At 55.8% G+C, this 15311-nt stretch overlaps 1 protein-coding gene across 13 annotated transcripts in view; it reads right to left on the bottom strand.

Moving 5' to 3' along the window:
* The window catches only part of TANGO2 (transport and golgi organization 2 homolog), a 47413-nt gene extending 34031 nt beyond the window's left edge, over positions 1-13382 (bottom strand). For 6 of the 13 annotated variants that reach the window (XR_004442315.1, XR_004442316.1, XM_033232903.1 and 3 more), the window contains exon 1: positions 13215-13344. The gene's annotated coding sequence lies outside the window, so the exon portion shown is untranslated. The other 7 variants (XM_033232906.1, XM_033232904.1, XM_033232899.1 and 4 more) reach the window with 7 other exon arrangements.
* Positions 13383-15311: the final 1929 nt, after the last annotated feature.

Consider the following 15311-nt stretch of genomic DNA (forward strand, 5'->3'; position numbering starts at 1 on the left):
GGAGGCCGAGACGGGCGGATCACGAGGTCAGGAGATCGATACCATCCTGGCTAATACGGTGAAACCCCGTCTCTACTTAAAAATACAAAAAACTAGCCGGGCGACGAGGCGGGCGCCTGTAGTCCCAGCTACTCGGGAGGCTGAGGCAGGAGAATGGCGTAAACCCGGGAGGCGGAGCTTGCAGTGAGCTGAGATCCGGCCACTGCACTCCAGCCTGGGTGGCAGAGCAAGACTCCATCTCAAAAAAAAAAAAAAAAAAAAAGAAATGAAAGCTTCCGTGACTGCACATTAAAGCTCAGCTGTGGGTTTAAGAGCAGATCAGGTGCAGCTGATGAGGCAGAACCCTCCTGAATGCAGTGCAGGAAGATGGGGAACACGCTGGGCTTTGGGGGTGCACCCAGGTGTCCACCTGCTAGGTGCCACTGATGGGGTGGGCCCAGCACTCACCATGTGGCCAGAAGACACAAGTCCCTTCACTCTGGAGGAGCTGGTCTTTCCTGCACATGAGAACCCCTGGCTGCAGTCACTAGAGAAGCCCTGCCAGCCAGTCCCTACTGGAATCCCACTGGCCTGGAGCCCAGGGCTACCCAAGGCCTGCTCACCAGGGACATGCTCCTCTGGAGTGTTAGAGAAGGCCGTTGGTCTCAACTTCAGCCGACCTCAGCCCTCCCCGGGCTGCACGCCCAGCTGCTGGCAAGGCCACGGATGAGGGCAGTTCTGGCCACTGATACACATAGGACAGACAGAAAGGCACCCTTAATTCAGCTGCACGACCCCACCATCCTAGCTGGCCAGGGTGCAGGGGCAGCAGACCAGCCCTCCAGGCACCAGTGGCAGCGAGGGCTCCGTGGTCCAAGGGAAGGCCATCAACGGATCTCCGGGCAGCCTGGCACTGGAGGTGTGGGCGCAGAGCCAAGAGCTGTGGCCTCGACGAAGACGCGGTCATTGGGAGGGAAGGACCAGAGGAAAGCCAGCCCCTGAGGAGGGGACCATCAGGAACTGCCTTTCTCTCCAATCCCTCGCCCCCTGCTCGAGCCAGGCCCACTGCCCACCGGCCTCCAACCCAGCTCTAGCCAGCAGGTCTCCCCCTCCCCCTGCCAGCTTCACCTCCCCCGACCTGTGACCTTGCCTTTGCCTGGGCCCCTGTGTGCTCCCTAAGCCAAGCCCTGCAGGTTCCCTAGGTCCTGCACGGCCCCCACGCAGGCCCACCACAGCATTCCAACACCCTCTCATGCCTGCTGACTTGCCAGGCTCTGGGAGGGAGCCATGGATATAGTCCTTGTCCTTTTGGTCACCACAACTTGATCTGGGCACAGGGCAGGTGGGCACACGGGCGGCCAGGACTACTTCCCACAACTTCCACAGGTCCCATCATACCAGGTGAGGCTGAGCTCCTCAGGGCATCTCTTGTGCCACACAGAGCTTGCACTCAAGGGTGCCCGAGTTGGCCAACCTTACAGGAGGGTTGGTGTCCCAGGGACAATCATGCCTGGCTTTCCAGGTAAGGCCCCACTCTGCCTGTCCCCAACCCTGCCCTGGGCTCAGCACTTGAGCCAAGCCCAGTGAACTCTCCGCAAGTCCTCAGCAGTCAGAAGGCCACAGAGTGGTCAAAGCCATTCAGGGCTGGCCCTGAGGCCCAGGCGGCCAGAGCCAGACCACAAAGAGCAGCTGAAGGAAGAGGCAGGCAGGAAGGCCTGCGGTCCAGCCAGCAGCCTTGCCCTGGGTCTCAGCCCAGCCCAGAAGCATCTGAACATCTGCAGGAAGCCACACCCAGTCTCTGCATCCTGCAGGGGACCCGCCTGCCCCAGGGGGCTGAGACCACCAGGGCAGCCTGCACACAACCACCAAGCTTGCAGAAGCAGTCAGATAGCCACATGCCCATCCTCTCCAGGCAGAAAATGCTTTACACGCCCCCATCTCGTCACCTGGCCTTACGGCCACTGGGATAGCAGTTGGGCAAGTAGGTTACTGGGCAGGTGGGGCAGGCGCCGCAAAACCCGGCTGCCAGGGCGGGTCCAAAAGGAGGCTGGGCCAGGGCTCCACAGGTGGGAAGATGCTGATGAGCTCCTCCCTGTGCTGTGTGCTCCGTAGCTATGATCCCATCCCAACACGACTCCCAGGTCACATGGCGGGGATGGGCAAGGTGAGCCTGGAGGGGCTCATGGTGGGGCACCTGCTGGTTGGGCTAGGGGTGAAGAAGCAGTGAGCTGGCCACCCCAAGCAGGCACATGTGGGATGCTGGGATCAAGTGGGCCTCCTGGACCCTGCACCCACAGCCTGGCAGCTCCCCAGAGACCCAGGATGGCCTCAGCACTCACTAGATCTGTTCATTTGTAGCTCTAATCTGCCCAGCCATGTTGCGGACACTCGTGGAAGTCAGCATGCTGCCTTCTGTTCTCCCACAGCAGAAGCTGCTGATCCCTGCCAGGGGGCAAGAGGTCCCTGGACAAGGTGGTGATGGGCAGCCAGCTTCCTCCTGGCCATGGTGGTTACTGTGCTCACATGTGGTCCTACTAGAAACATCATCTTGAAAGCCACTGGCATGACACAGGCACATGGCCAGGCCTCACAGGCCCACAGGGTTGGAACAGCCCAGATACGTAGTCTAGGCTGAGGACAGCAGGCTGTGTGGGCAGCAGTCGAGAGGAGCCATACTCCAAGACTGAAAGCAGGGCCTGTGAGGTGGGCAAACGTCCTTCCACCAACCCACAACACCAGCACAGGGCAGCAGGGCAACGTGGCATGGTGGTGAGGTTCCTGAGCCAGGACAAGAAAAGAAGCGTCGTTCTCACGGCTACTTGAGGAAGCACATTACCTCCACTCTGTCGCCCTAGTGCAGTCATGTGATCATAGCTCACTGCACCGTCGAACTCCTGGGCTCAAGCCATCCCTATCCTCCCACCTCAAGCCTCCCAAGTAGCTAAGATTACAGGTGCATACCACCACACCCGGCTATTTTTTTTTTTTTTTTTTTTTGAGACAGAGTCTCGATCTGTCACCCAGGCTGGAGTGCAGTGGCACGATCTCAGCTCACTGCAGCCCCGCCTCCTGGGTTCAAGTGACTCTCCTGCCTCAGCCTCTCAAGTAGCTGGGACTACAGGTGCGCACCACCACACCTAGCTAATTTTTGTATTTTTAGTAGAGACAGGGTTTCACCACGTTGGCCAGGATGGTCTCGATCTCCTGACCTCGTGATCCACCCACCTTGGCCTCCCAAAGTGCTGGGATTACAGACATGAGCCACTGCATCTGGACCTAATTTTTAAATTTTTTTGGAAAGATCAGGTCTCACTATGTTGCCCAGGCTGTTCTCAAACTCATGGGCTGAAGTGATCCTCCCGCCTCAGGAAGTCTTAATGACTGGGTCTTAACGACATCTTCTAAAAAAATTTTATAGCAACTGCTGGCTGGGCGAGGTGGCTCAGGCCTGTAATCCCAACACTTTGTGAAGCTGACGGGGGCGGATCACCTGAGGTCAGGAGTTTGAGGCCAGCCTGGCCAACACGGTGAAACCCCATCTCTACTAAAAATACAAAAATTATCACACCTGTAATCCCAGCACTTTGGGAAGCCAAGGTGAGCGAATCACGAGGTCAGGAGTTTGAGAACAGCCTGGCCAATATGGTGAAAACCCTGTCTCTACTAAAAATACAAAAATTAGCCGGGCATGGTGGCAGGCACCTGTAGTCCCAGCTACTCAGGAGGCTGAGACAGAAGAATTGCTTGAACCCAGGAGGTGGAGGTTGTAGTGAGCCAAGATCGTGCCACTGCACTCCAGCCTGGGCAACAGAGCAAGACTCCATCTAAAAAAAAATAAAACAAAAACAAATTAGCCGGGCATCGTGGTGAGTGCCTGTAATCCTAGCTACTGAGGAGGCTGAGGCAGGAGAATTGCTTGAACCCAGGAGGTGGAGGCTGCAGTGAACTGAGATCGTGCCATTGCACTGCAGCCTAAGAGACAAGAGGAAAACTCCATCTCAAAAAAATAAAAAAATAAAAAATAAAAAATAAAGCAACTTGCTTACATGGGAATGCCCTCTTTATAAGAGTCCTGGCGCACCCTGGGAAGGAAATGCACTGGAGTGTGAGGCACCGGTGCTTGGGTCATGCGGAGCGGCTGGCCTGTACCACTGCCTCCCGGAGCACATAGGGACTTGGTGGACATGCAAGCAATGAAAGGATATGGGTTGTGAGGCTGGTCCATATCTGAGGAGAGTCCAGCTCCTCTCACACAGATGTGATGAAAGAGGTCGCCTTTGTGATGGTCAACACTTACCACCCCCAGTAGAGTGCCACCTCCACTCAGGCCAGGCACCCTGCCTCCCTGCAGCCCAGACAGCTAGAGTGAATGCCCAGGGGACACGCACAGCCTCTGTGCAGGGAGGCCTGGGAACAAATCACCTGGGACCTTGGTGTGGCCTTCGCCAACCCTGCCAGGGAGGTAAGAGGGGGATAGTCACCGCGAGCTCACCATGTGACTGCAAATGCTGCCAGCCTCAGCAGGGACAGAGCACAGGCCTCTTCCAGGGAGGAAATCCCCCACACACTCCTGGAGTCCTTCAGCGCCCTGAGCCTGGCCAGAGGATCTATGAGGTATGAATGGAAAGAAAGAGCCCTCTTCACACCACAGCCAAGGGCTTCCCGTCCTCTAAGAATAACAGTGCGGGTGGAAGTCTTCCCAGAATCCCGGCATACGTTCCCCTGGCCTAACAACCTGGTAATTCTGCAAAATACGAAGAAAGCCTGGACTTGGCACGGGTTATTCTTAGTGCATGGCGCCGTCTGTGAAGGGCGGAAACTTTCCAGGCACTCTGGGCCCATCTGCTGATGCTTTCGAGAACTTTCCCGGCATGCATCGTCCTCTCTGCCCACCTTCTGCTTCTGAGATCCACCCTGCTCTGGAATCCCCTCTCCAGCCTAGGGCTCCTCCCCTGGCTTCTCGGAGGAACCAACAGGGCCTTCTGTCCTAAGAGCCAAATGGAAATGGGCTAAACTCCCTCTCTAAGAAGAATGAGACTCCAGCTGAGGCAAGCCCCAAACCTTACTCCATGTGGTGTCTAAAAAAGGCACGACAAGAAAACTGCTCAGACAGAAGGCTTGGGCAAAGATGGGCCAGAGCCACAAGCAGACAGCAGCAGCGGCAATGACCCCAGCCAGGGCTGTGTGGGGACAAGGTCTGGCACCCTGATGGATATGCACACGGCCTGCTGCCCAGCAGTGAGGATCTGCTTCCCTGGCTCTCAGTGCCCACCACACAGGTAGGTAGGTGGGGTGGAGCGTGGGCAGTGACCTTGCAGAGGCCCATGGGGAAAAGAAGCAATGGGGACAAGGGTCATGCTGACAGCACCTCAAATGGAAGACCCAGTGGGGAACAGGCAGACCTTGGTGCTGCAGGACAAATCAGGCCACCCTCCTTCCTGCATGTTCCAGAACCCACTACTGCCAGCCTCCCCTTCCGAGGAGGCCAACAGGCATCAGGCACCTGACCATGCCAGTCACCCACCCCACACCAACCAGCACCATATCTACTAGCTTTTGTATAATGCCAAGAAATGCTAGTCCCTCTCACACGCTGCCTGCTCATTTACCCTCTATTCAGCCTCCCTGTGCCCCAGCCCAAGGCTGAGTCTCCTGCTGCCACGACTGGCAGCTCTGGAGGCTGGTGGGGTCCATAGTTGTTAATCCCATTGCTCAGGTCACCCAGGAGCACATTTTGGTGAGAAACATTTCCAATTACATTTAATGGGCCAAAGCCCCATCCCAGCAGGGCTCATGTCTGTCATCCCAGCACTTTGGGAGGCTGAGGCAGGAGGACTGTTTGAGGTCGGGAGTTTAAGGCCAGCCTGGGAAACACAGCAAGTCCCTGTCTACAAAAAGCAAATATAGGCCGGGGGCGGTGGCTCAAGCCTGTAATCCCAGCACTTTGGGAGGCCAAGGCGGGTGAATAACGAGGTCAGGAGATCGAGACCATCCTGGCTTAACACGGTGAAACCCCATCTCTACTAAAAAATACAAAAAATTAGCCGGGCGTGGTGGCGGGCGCCTGTAGTCCCAGCTACTCGGGAGGCTGAGGCAGGAGAATGGCGTGAACCCGGGAGGCGGAGCTTGCAGTGAGCTGAGATTGTGCCACTGCACTCCAGCCTGGCAACAGAGTGAGACTCCATCTCAAAAAAATAAATAAATAAATAAGCAAATAAAAACAATTAGCCAGGCACAATGGCATATGCCTGTGGTCCCAACTACTTGGGAGGCTGAGGTAGGAGGATGGCTTGAGCCTGGAAGATCAAGGCTGCAGTGAATTATGATCATGTCACTGCACTCCAGCAACAAAGGGAGACTCTGTCTCAACGGAATATTAATAATATAATAAAATAAGGCTGGATGCAGTGGCTCCCCGCACTTTGGGAGGCTGAGGCGGGCAGATCATTTGAGGTCAGGAATTCCAAGACCAGCCTGGCCACACAGTGAAACCCTGTCTCTACTAAAAATACAAAAATTAGCCAGGCATGGTAGCACAGGCCTATAATCCCAGCTACTCAGGAGGCTGAGGCAGGAGGATCACTTGAACCCAGGAGCCGGAGGGTGCAGTGAACCAAGATTGTGCCACTGCACTCCAGCCTGGGTGACAGTGCAAGACTCTGTTTCAAAAAAGTAAAGTAAAATAAAATAAATAAAAATAAAATAAAATTAGCTGAGCATGGTGACATGCATCTGTAGTCCCAGCTACTCAGGAGGCTAAGGCAAGAGGATTGCTCGAGCCCAGGAGTTTGAGGCTGCAGTGAGCTATGACAGCACCACTGCACTCTAGCCTGGGTGACAAAGCAAGACTCTGAGTCTCAAAAAAAAAGAAAAAAAGAAAAAACAGCCTCAGCCAAGGGCTGCCTGTGGCGCCAGAGTGTTCTTAGCCTGCCTGCACATACATGTGAGCAGACACATGTATGCTGTGGGGTTAACACACTAGGGTCCCATTGCTTCATTCTCCCTGACTGGCCATGAAGTCTGTCTCCAGCAGAGCCATGTCCCCACTGGTTCACCACTGCCCAGCTTTCCCGCTTCTCTGCCTCTCAGCTCTGGCTGGTGTCTTAGTCCCATCAAGTGACCATCCCTAGCACATGCTCTGCACATGGGCTGATTTGGTTTGGATCTGTGTCCCCACCAAATCTCATGCTGAATTGTAATTACCAGTGTTGGAGGTGGGAGGTGATTGGATCATGGGGGCAGAATTCTCACGAAGGTTTAGCACCATCCTCCCTCCGGTACTGCACAGTGATAGAGTTCTCACGAGATCTGGTTTTAAGTGTGTGGCACCTCTCCCATCTCTCTCTTCTTCCTGCTCCAGCTGTGTGAAGTGCTGGCTCATGCTTCGCCTTCCACCATGATTGTTAAGTATCCTGAGGCCTCCCCAGAAGCTGAGCAAATGCCAGCATCATGCTTCCTATACACCTTGCAGAACCCTGAGCCAATTAAACCTCTTTTTTAAATAAATGACCCAGTCCCAGGTATTTCTTTACAGCAGTGGGAGAGCAGCTGAGGACATTCCTAGGATAGACCCAGAAGGTGGAATTGCTCCATCTATGGGTGACGCTTTCAGATAAGCAGACTCGGCCAAGTCTCCGCTAACGTCTAGCGCCAGAACCTGCTGCCACTCACCCACCTCCAGGGTGTATGTGGTGTAGGAAATGCTCCCGCCAGGGTTTTATGGGCATCCCCCACCGGCTGGGCAACTTGTGACCTCCTGTATGTTCTTGCCTACAATTCACCAACATGGTTACTGACCACTGGACTGGGCCTTTGTCTCACTGACCCTGGTGTGATGTGGGCCATGTGCCTGTCCCAGGCCTGCAACTGTGTTCTCCCTAGCTGTCCCCCGCCTTTCAGCTCTGCCTGTGATGCTGCCTCATAGAAATAGTCTTATATTACATGGGATTTCCCCATCGTTACCATAGAGTGGTCATGTCCTCCGTCTTGCTAAAGAAGGCTCTCCCTGTCCCAAAATGAGAACTCCTTTTTCTTAACTACCTTGTATGGCTGCAAAGTGGGGAAGCTCTTTTTTTTTCTTTTTTGAGACGAAGTCTCGCTCTGTCGCCCAGGTTGGAGTGCAATGGCGCGATCTCAACTCACTACAACCTCCGCCTCCCAGGTTCAAGTGATTCTCCCGCCTCAGCCTCCTGAGTGTAGCTGGGATTACAGGCGCATGCCACCAGGCCCAGCTAATTTTTGTATTTTTAGTAAAGACAGGTTTTCGTCACGTTGGTCAGGCTAGTCTTGAACTCCTGACCTCGTGATCTCCCCGCCTCGGCCTCCCAAAATGCTGGGATTACAGGTGTGAGCCACTGCGCCCGGCCTTGGTGAAGCTCTTGGATCTGCCCACTGTCTGCCTGTGTGAATGCTGTGAGGTGGGGATGACCCATGCTTCCCAAATGCACAGCCAATCGTCCTCAGGTGGCCGCTGGCCATCTAGTCTGGCTCACCTCAGCCACACCCTGAACTCCTAGTCACATGGGCCCCTTGAGGCCCTGCATGTGTCACCAGGCCTCTGAGGCTACAGTAGTCACCCTAGTTTCAATGTATTCCTGGGTGTCTGGAGGGCACCCTTCAGACTGTCCCTCTCGGCTATTCAAAGAACCTTCCAAACCCTGCCTAGATCACGCCATGCCCCAACCCCTGCTCACCATGCCAGGCACTCTGCAGGTGCCCAAGTCCACAAAGTGACACAGTAAGAAGGCCCATAACCTGGAAAGGAAGCCAGCCTGTGCCCTTCCACGGCGATGAACAGGAACAAGCCCCCGTTCCCGAGGCAGCAGGGAGGTCCCAGCCAGAAGATAACACTCTGCTTGGTCTTCCATGCAGAGGCCAGAGATAAGCAACATCTGCCCATGGAGACAGAAGGCAGGGCAGGGCCACTTGGTCTAGGCAGCCACTGGGGGACACGACGGAGATGTCCAGGTGCTGGTGGCGGTTTCACGTGTGATATGGATGGTAGCTGTGTGGCTGGGTTCACTTTGTACAATCCGTCACACCAGGCACTGAAAGCGTGCACACCCAGTAGGCATGCTTCCCAGCGGGGAACAGTAATGCCCACTCTCAAAAGAAAGTGTACTGGCCAGGCGCAGTGGCTCACGCCTGTAATTCCAACACTTTGGGAGGCCGAGGCGGGTGGGTCACCTGAGGTCAGGAGTTCAAGATCAGCCTGGCCAACATGGTGAAACTCCATCTCTACTAAAAATACAAAAATTAGGTGGGCATGGTGACACACACCTGTAATCCCAGCTACTCGGGAGGCTGAGGCAGGAGAATCGCTTGAACCTGGGAGGCAGAGGTTGCAGTGGCATGATCTCAGTTCACTGCAACCTCTGCCTCCGGGGTTCAAGCGATTCTCCTGCCTCAGCCTTTTGAGGTGACAAAGCAAGACCCCATCTCAAAAAGCAAAAAAAATGAAAGTGCACAGATCCTGCCCTCCTTACCTGCTGGGACTGGGACATTTCTATGGGCAGGGAAGTGAGCGAAGGAAAGGCAAGAACCCAAGTGTCACTTGTTCACGGAAAGCAAGAGAAGACCCAATCAGCCCCAGTGCAAGACAGCTCTGCACAGGACGGGGTGCAGCTGGGCTGTCACGGCAACACCACACCTGGAGACCCTGGGGGCCACAGGGTATGGGACACACGCTCTTGGTGGAACCACTTCCCTTTAGCAACCAAAAAGGCAAACATAGCACGTGGGCAGAGGGGAGGTGTGCTAAGCAGAAAGTAGTGGTGACAGAGGCAGGGGTGCACAGGAGGGAATGGAAAGGTATCAGAACCACAGCAACAAGGGGACCTAGACACTTGGGAGGGTAGCCGTCAAGTTGGGCTCCTATTAGGGCTACACGTAGTGAGTCCCTGAACAGAGGGCAACTGAGTCCTACAGTCTGCTGCCCCCGTTTAATGGCCTCAATGGCCACAAAGGCTGGTGCAGCAGGGCTGAGCAGCCGGGCGCCCAATCCCCACCCCTTGTAATCCCCACCCCATCAGCTGTGGCAGCCCCAGGGGCGGAGCTTGAAAGCTTGAGCTGCTCTTTTCAAAGGACAAGGCAGACACAGACATGTGACATGGGCTCCCGGTGGCTGCCAGCAGAGGAGGTAAACACACATGGGAACACAGTGTCGCTGTTCCTGGGGCCTGGGCAGAGAAAGTCCTAACGTCGGGAAACCCTCTGGATTGCAAATCCACTGCAATGCCCTGCTGCCCTCCTATCTCCGCAGCAACACCTCACCAATCTACACTCTCTGGCTATTAAATGGCATTTTTTATTTTTTATTTTTTTGAGATGGAGTTTTGCTCTTGTCGCCCAGGCTGGAGTGCAATGGTGCGATCTTGGCTCACTGCAACCTCCACCTCCCAGGTTCAAGCGATTCTCCTGCCTCAGCCTGCTGAGTCGTTGGGATTACAGGTGCATGCCACCACGCCCAGGAAACTTTTGTAGTTTTTTTAGTAGAGACAGGGTTTCACCATGTTGTCCAGTCTGGTCTCAAATTCCTGACCTCAGGTGATCCACCCGCCTTGGCCTCCCAAAGTGCTGGGATTACAAAAGGGAACTACTGCGCTGGGCCTAAATGGCATTTTATCATGACAAATTTTCTTTTTCTTTTTTTTTTTGAGATGGAGTCTTGCTATGTTGCCCAGGCTGGAGTGCAGTGGCACGATCTCAGCTCACTGCAAGCTCTACCTCCTGGGTTTGCGCCATTCTCCTGCCTCAGCCTCCCGAGTAGCTGGGACTATAGGCACCAGCCACCACACCCGGCTAATTTTTTTGTATTTTTAGTAGAGACGGGGTTTCACTGTGTTAGCCAGGATGGTCTTTATCTCCTGGCCTCATAGTCTGCCCGCCTCGGCCTCCCAAAGTACTGGGATTACAGGCGTGAGCCACCGCGCCCAGCCTATCACAACACATTTTCTACAGTGGTACTCTCTCCTCAGATCTTCACACTGCTTCCGGGGCATTACTTCAGCCTCACACCAGAGGATCACTGTCTCTTCCCAGTTCCAAGGAGCAACACAAACAAGAGGCATCGTGAGCAGACAGAAGGCTCTGGACACAGGGTGGCCCCATCCTCAGGCCCTCCTGGGAGGAACACTCAGCTTCCTCACAAGCCAGGAACAGGTCAGCCTCGCAGCGGCCCCTGCGGCCTGAGTGGTTAGTGAAAACAAAAAGGGGGCACTCCTACCACGCCCGCAAAGAGGGTGAAGGCAAGCATTTCAAGTTAGCGTGGCACTGAAGATCTTGATGGATGCACCCTCAAATGTCAGCAAGCGTACCAGGGGAGCAGCCGTTGGGAGAAGGAGGCTGGCCTTTTTTTATTTTTAAGCATGCATAAACTATTCTTGCAATCTAAAAAGGAAGTTGAGAGAAAAAGGGGAAAAAGCTGCAGTGATAACCTCAAAAGGCAGCTCAGTCCTTCTGGGGTGACCTTGTTTTCACAGAGCCCATCCTTATAGTAGGAATCGGCTTGTTTTCAAGATAGCCCAAACCCTATGGTAGGAGCCAACAAAGGCCAGGTTCTACCATGCTGCTACCATGTGCTGACTGACACATCACCAAATGATGGGCCCTGTTTCTCATGCATCTGGAGTGCCAATGACAAGCATGGCCCTACTTTGAGGAGTCTTCCCAGCCTCCCTGTCCTGGGCCATTTCTCTCCAGACCCCTTCTGGGGTCCCTAAGAAGTCCCTCATATCTCTGTGGGTGTTTTCAGAAGCAGCACGCTTAGGTGGGCACCAGGGTGCCCTCCAAGTTCGCCATCCGGTGCAGAAGCCAGGCACAGGATCAAGTTCCCAGGACACTGCATGTGATTACACACACTGCAAAATGTAATCAGAATGACAGCCCACAAGTGAAGACCAAGGAAGCACAAGGGGCTGGCAGCCCAGGCAGAGCTGATAGCTGGTCACCTCAGCTCAGGGAAGGGCTATGGCCACCACACATCACAGCAGGCAGGGGCTTGGTCTGAGGGGCCTGTAGTCTGGGGACATGCAAGTAACACAAAGCTGTGTAGGGGCCCAAGAGGGTGGGGGCACCAGAGCACCCCCCCCCGGACCACCAGAGCACTAGGATCCTGTGGGAACAGAGGCTCTGCTGTGTCCATCTAACAACATGGTCACCCTCTCCAGCTGCCCCCAACCCACCCAACAGGACACAGATGCAGGAAAACTCCTAGGAGAGTGGCCCAGGAGTAGTAGAGGCACTGGGAGTGGGCCCTGGATCTGAATGACCTTGGGAATACCATCTGTCCCCTTAGCCTGAGTTTTCCTTGTGTGAGCAGGACTGGATCAATGAATGCTTGCCCCAAAAGGCTGCCCAAAGGCAAATGAGCTAGCCTTCCAAAGAGCTACTCAGCTACCCCTTACAGCTGCTGTCACATCTGCCTCATGGAAGAGGTCTCTGCCCCCAGAGTGGCAGCAAAACAGTGGTTAGCAGGTCTGGAGCCACACGACAGGCCTGGTCAGTGCAGACAACCCTGGCCAGGACAGGGCATGTGACATTCCTGAAGAGGAAGGGGGCCTGAGGCCCAGGGACTTGTCCAAGGGCAGAAGGTTCACTCTAAAGCTTGTGGCCCAGCAGGAAGCCCAGGGAGCACAGAAGAGGTGCTGGGGGCAGGGAAGGTGCGGGGTCTCAGCAAACAGCCCTCTCTGTGCCCACTTCCCTAGAGGAAAATGGGCAAAGCCCAGGCTGCGGTGGGGCAAGGACTGCCTTGAGTGCAGCCCTGCCAGCCCCTACCTCTGATGTCTGGAGGTGGGGGTGGGGGATCTAACTACCCAAACCTCCCCAGGAAGGCCGCATTCAGGCGCAGGGATGACCCAGCACTTACTATCTACTCACACCCACAATAGCTCTCACCCTGCTGGCCCGCAGCAGGCCGCGGGTAGGGGACAGAGTGACTGGGCTCCAGAGCTGTCCCTGATGCTGGCCAAGGCAGCGCAGCCCACCCATCCTGCAGGGACCACGCAGCTCCCGGCCCTGTCAGTCTCAGCCTCCCGGCAGCTAGTCTGGTTCCCACCTGCCAGTGTCCCCCGCATCCCGTGTCAGCGGGGAGTATCAAAAACGCCCTCCAGTAAGGCGCGGGGCACTTCGTCGGCCGGGATCGACGTGGTAGCCCCTGACCCAGCCGCCTGATTCTATACCATACCTCAGAAAGGGGAAACTGAGGCAGGGCGAGGCGGTGCGGCCAGCCCACCCACCTTCAAGCAGCCTAGCCCGGTCCGCGCACCCAGAGCCCGCTGCCCCCGAGCCCAGGCCGGCCAGGCCACGAGAGGAGTCAGCCAGCCCCGGAGCCGCGCACTCACCGCCTCCGCCGCCGCCGACTTCCGGGTGCCGCGCCCGCGCGCCACCGCAGCCAGCCCAGTCCCCGCCCGGCCCGAAGCCGGCGCGCTCACCATTGGGCCGCGCAGCGAGGGGCGGGGCGGCGCGCCGCATGCCGGAGTCCCGTTGGCTGCGAGCGCTGTCGCTCGGAGGCTGCAGCCTCCTGGCGCCCCGCCCCCGGGGCTGCGCCACGGCTTGGGGCTGCGCGGGCGTCTGAGCGCTTCCCGATCCCGCGGCCTTCGGGTGCTCCGCGACTCCCTGCCTGCGGGGACGCCCTGGGAGATTGCAGCCGCCCCTCAGCTCATGCCCTCATGGACACCATCTGTCACCTGCCCACCCTGCGGCCTCTCTCGAAAGAGCTACAGGAATGCTCACTTCTGGAACGGCCCCCTCAGACTGCGACCTGGTCTTCCCATCCTGTCCACTCAACTCCGCCTCTGGACCTGGCCATCCTCCCCCTGGCCATCTCTTCCTTCACTTTATGGCCTCCAGGTCGGCTCTTTCCTCCTTGATGTCCCTGCCATTCCCAGTATGGACCCCAGACCCTGGACTAGGCATTTGAGCACTATACCCTGCACACCCATCCCCTCCCCTACTTTCACCTCCCCCCCCACTGTAGCCTCTGAGCTCACATCCAGGTCCAGGCCCCAGTGACGAGGGGCTGGCCCAGCTTGACTTGTGCAGGGCGAGCAGGTGGACACTGACTGGGGCCCTCCCAACAGGACAGAGGCATGAGCTGGGACTCCTGCTCCAGTGGCCTCTGGGCTGTGCCTGGGCCTATGTGGCAGAAAGGTGGAGAGTCAAAGCCCAGAGGCCCATGCCCTGCCTCAAAGAGTGAGCACTCAAAAAACTATGACATGGATGACAAGGACATTAGGGATAATGATAATGTGTAAAGCACTCTAAACCCAATGTCTGGGTCAGCAGTTGTTTCACCCCACTTTATAGATGTAAACACTGAGACTTGGAGGAGTTATGTCATTCAGTTGAAGTCAAAAAAGGTGGCAAGCACGAGAGGCCAGATTAGCTTCAACCTGCGTTGAAGACGTAGGTGCCCTGATGCCCTGCAGAAAACTGGGGCTCAGGGATGGGAAGAACCTGGCTGGTAATCAGCAAAGGCAAGAGTCTAACCTGGACCTACATGCAGGCCCGTTGTGCTCCACACTTTTGCTGTCTTATCTGTGTTTCTCCTGGAATCCAACAGAACCTTTCACAACGTGAGTAAACCAAGGACTCCAGATGTCCAGGGACGCATGGCCAGTGGGCTGCAGACCCAGCCAGACATGGTTGTCTCTCCCACCATCCAGCAGTGGGATCGTGTAGGGCTGGTACCAGTGATTTCCCTCTGAGCAGCCAAACCTATGCAATCTATAGGGCCAAGAGGTGGTGATGGTGGACAAGTGGGATCTGGGGCTTGGGGGTGATGGACTCTGCCCTGGGGTTCATGGCAGCAGCTGCAGAGTGGGCTGCCCCAAAGCACCAGACCATGCACCTCAAAGCTGGACATGAGTTGACTAAGGTTTCCCTTTGCCCACAAAGAGGGATGCAGTAACATGTCAGATGGTGGTTTGCATCCTGTTCTGTCATAGCTTGTGGCCTTGGGCCAACCCCACCCCCAGCCATACTTTTCCCAGCTAGACAGAGCCAGAGAAGACACTCTGATGTTCTTTGTTACCACTGACACTCCAGTCTGGATGACATGTGATGCCAGGAAACAGGTGACAGCAGATGAGATGGGTCTAGGGTGGGCACCTAAGCCCTGGGAGCTTGGGGCTGCAACAGGCTCACTGGCATCCAACCTCTAATTGCACATAAACTTAGATAGGAAGCTCACTACCTCCTGTGGCCACTCTTTCGGTTTCAACAGCTCCAACTGTTGAAAAGTTCTTCTTGATACCCAGCTGAAAGCATTTTCTCTCTGTGACTTTCCCTGTGGGCCCCACAGCTGTCCCTATGGAGCTAGGTGACAATATGAG

The sequence above is a fragment of the Trachypithecus francoisi genome, unplaced genomic scaffold, assembly GCF_009764315.1.
Source record: "Trachypithecus francoisi isolate TF-2019V2 unplaced genomic scaffold, Tfra_2.0 Lachesis_group14, whole genome shotgun sequence".
Classification (NCBI taxonomy): Eukaryota; Metazoa; Chordata; class Mammalia; order Primates; family Cercopithecidae; genus Trachypithecus; species Trachypithecus francoisi.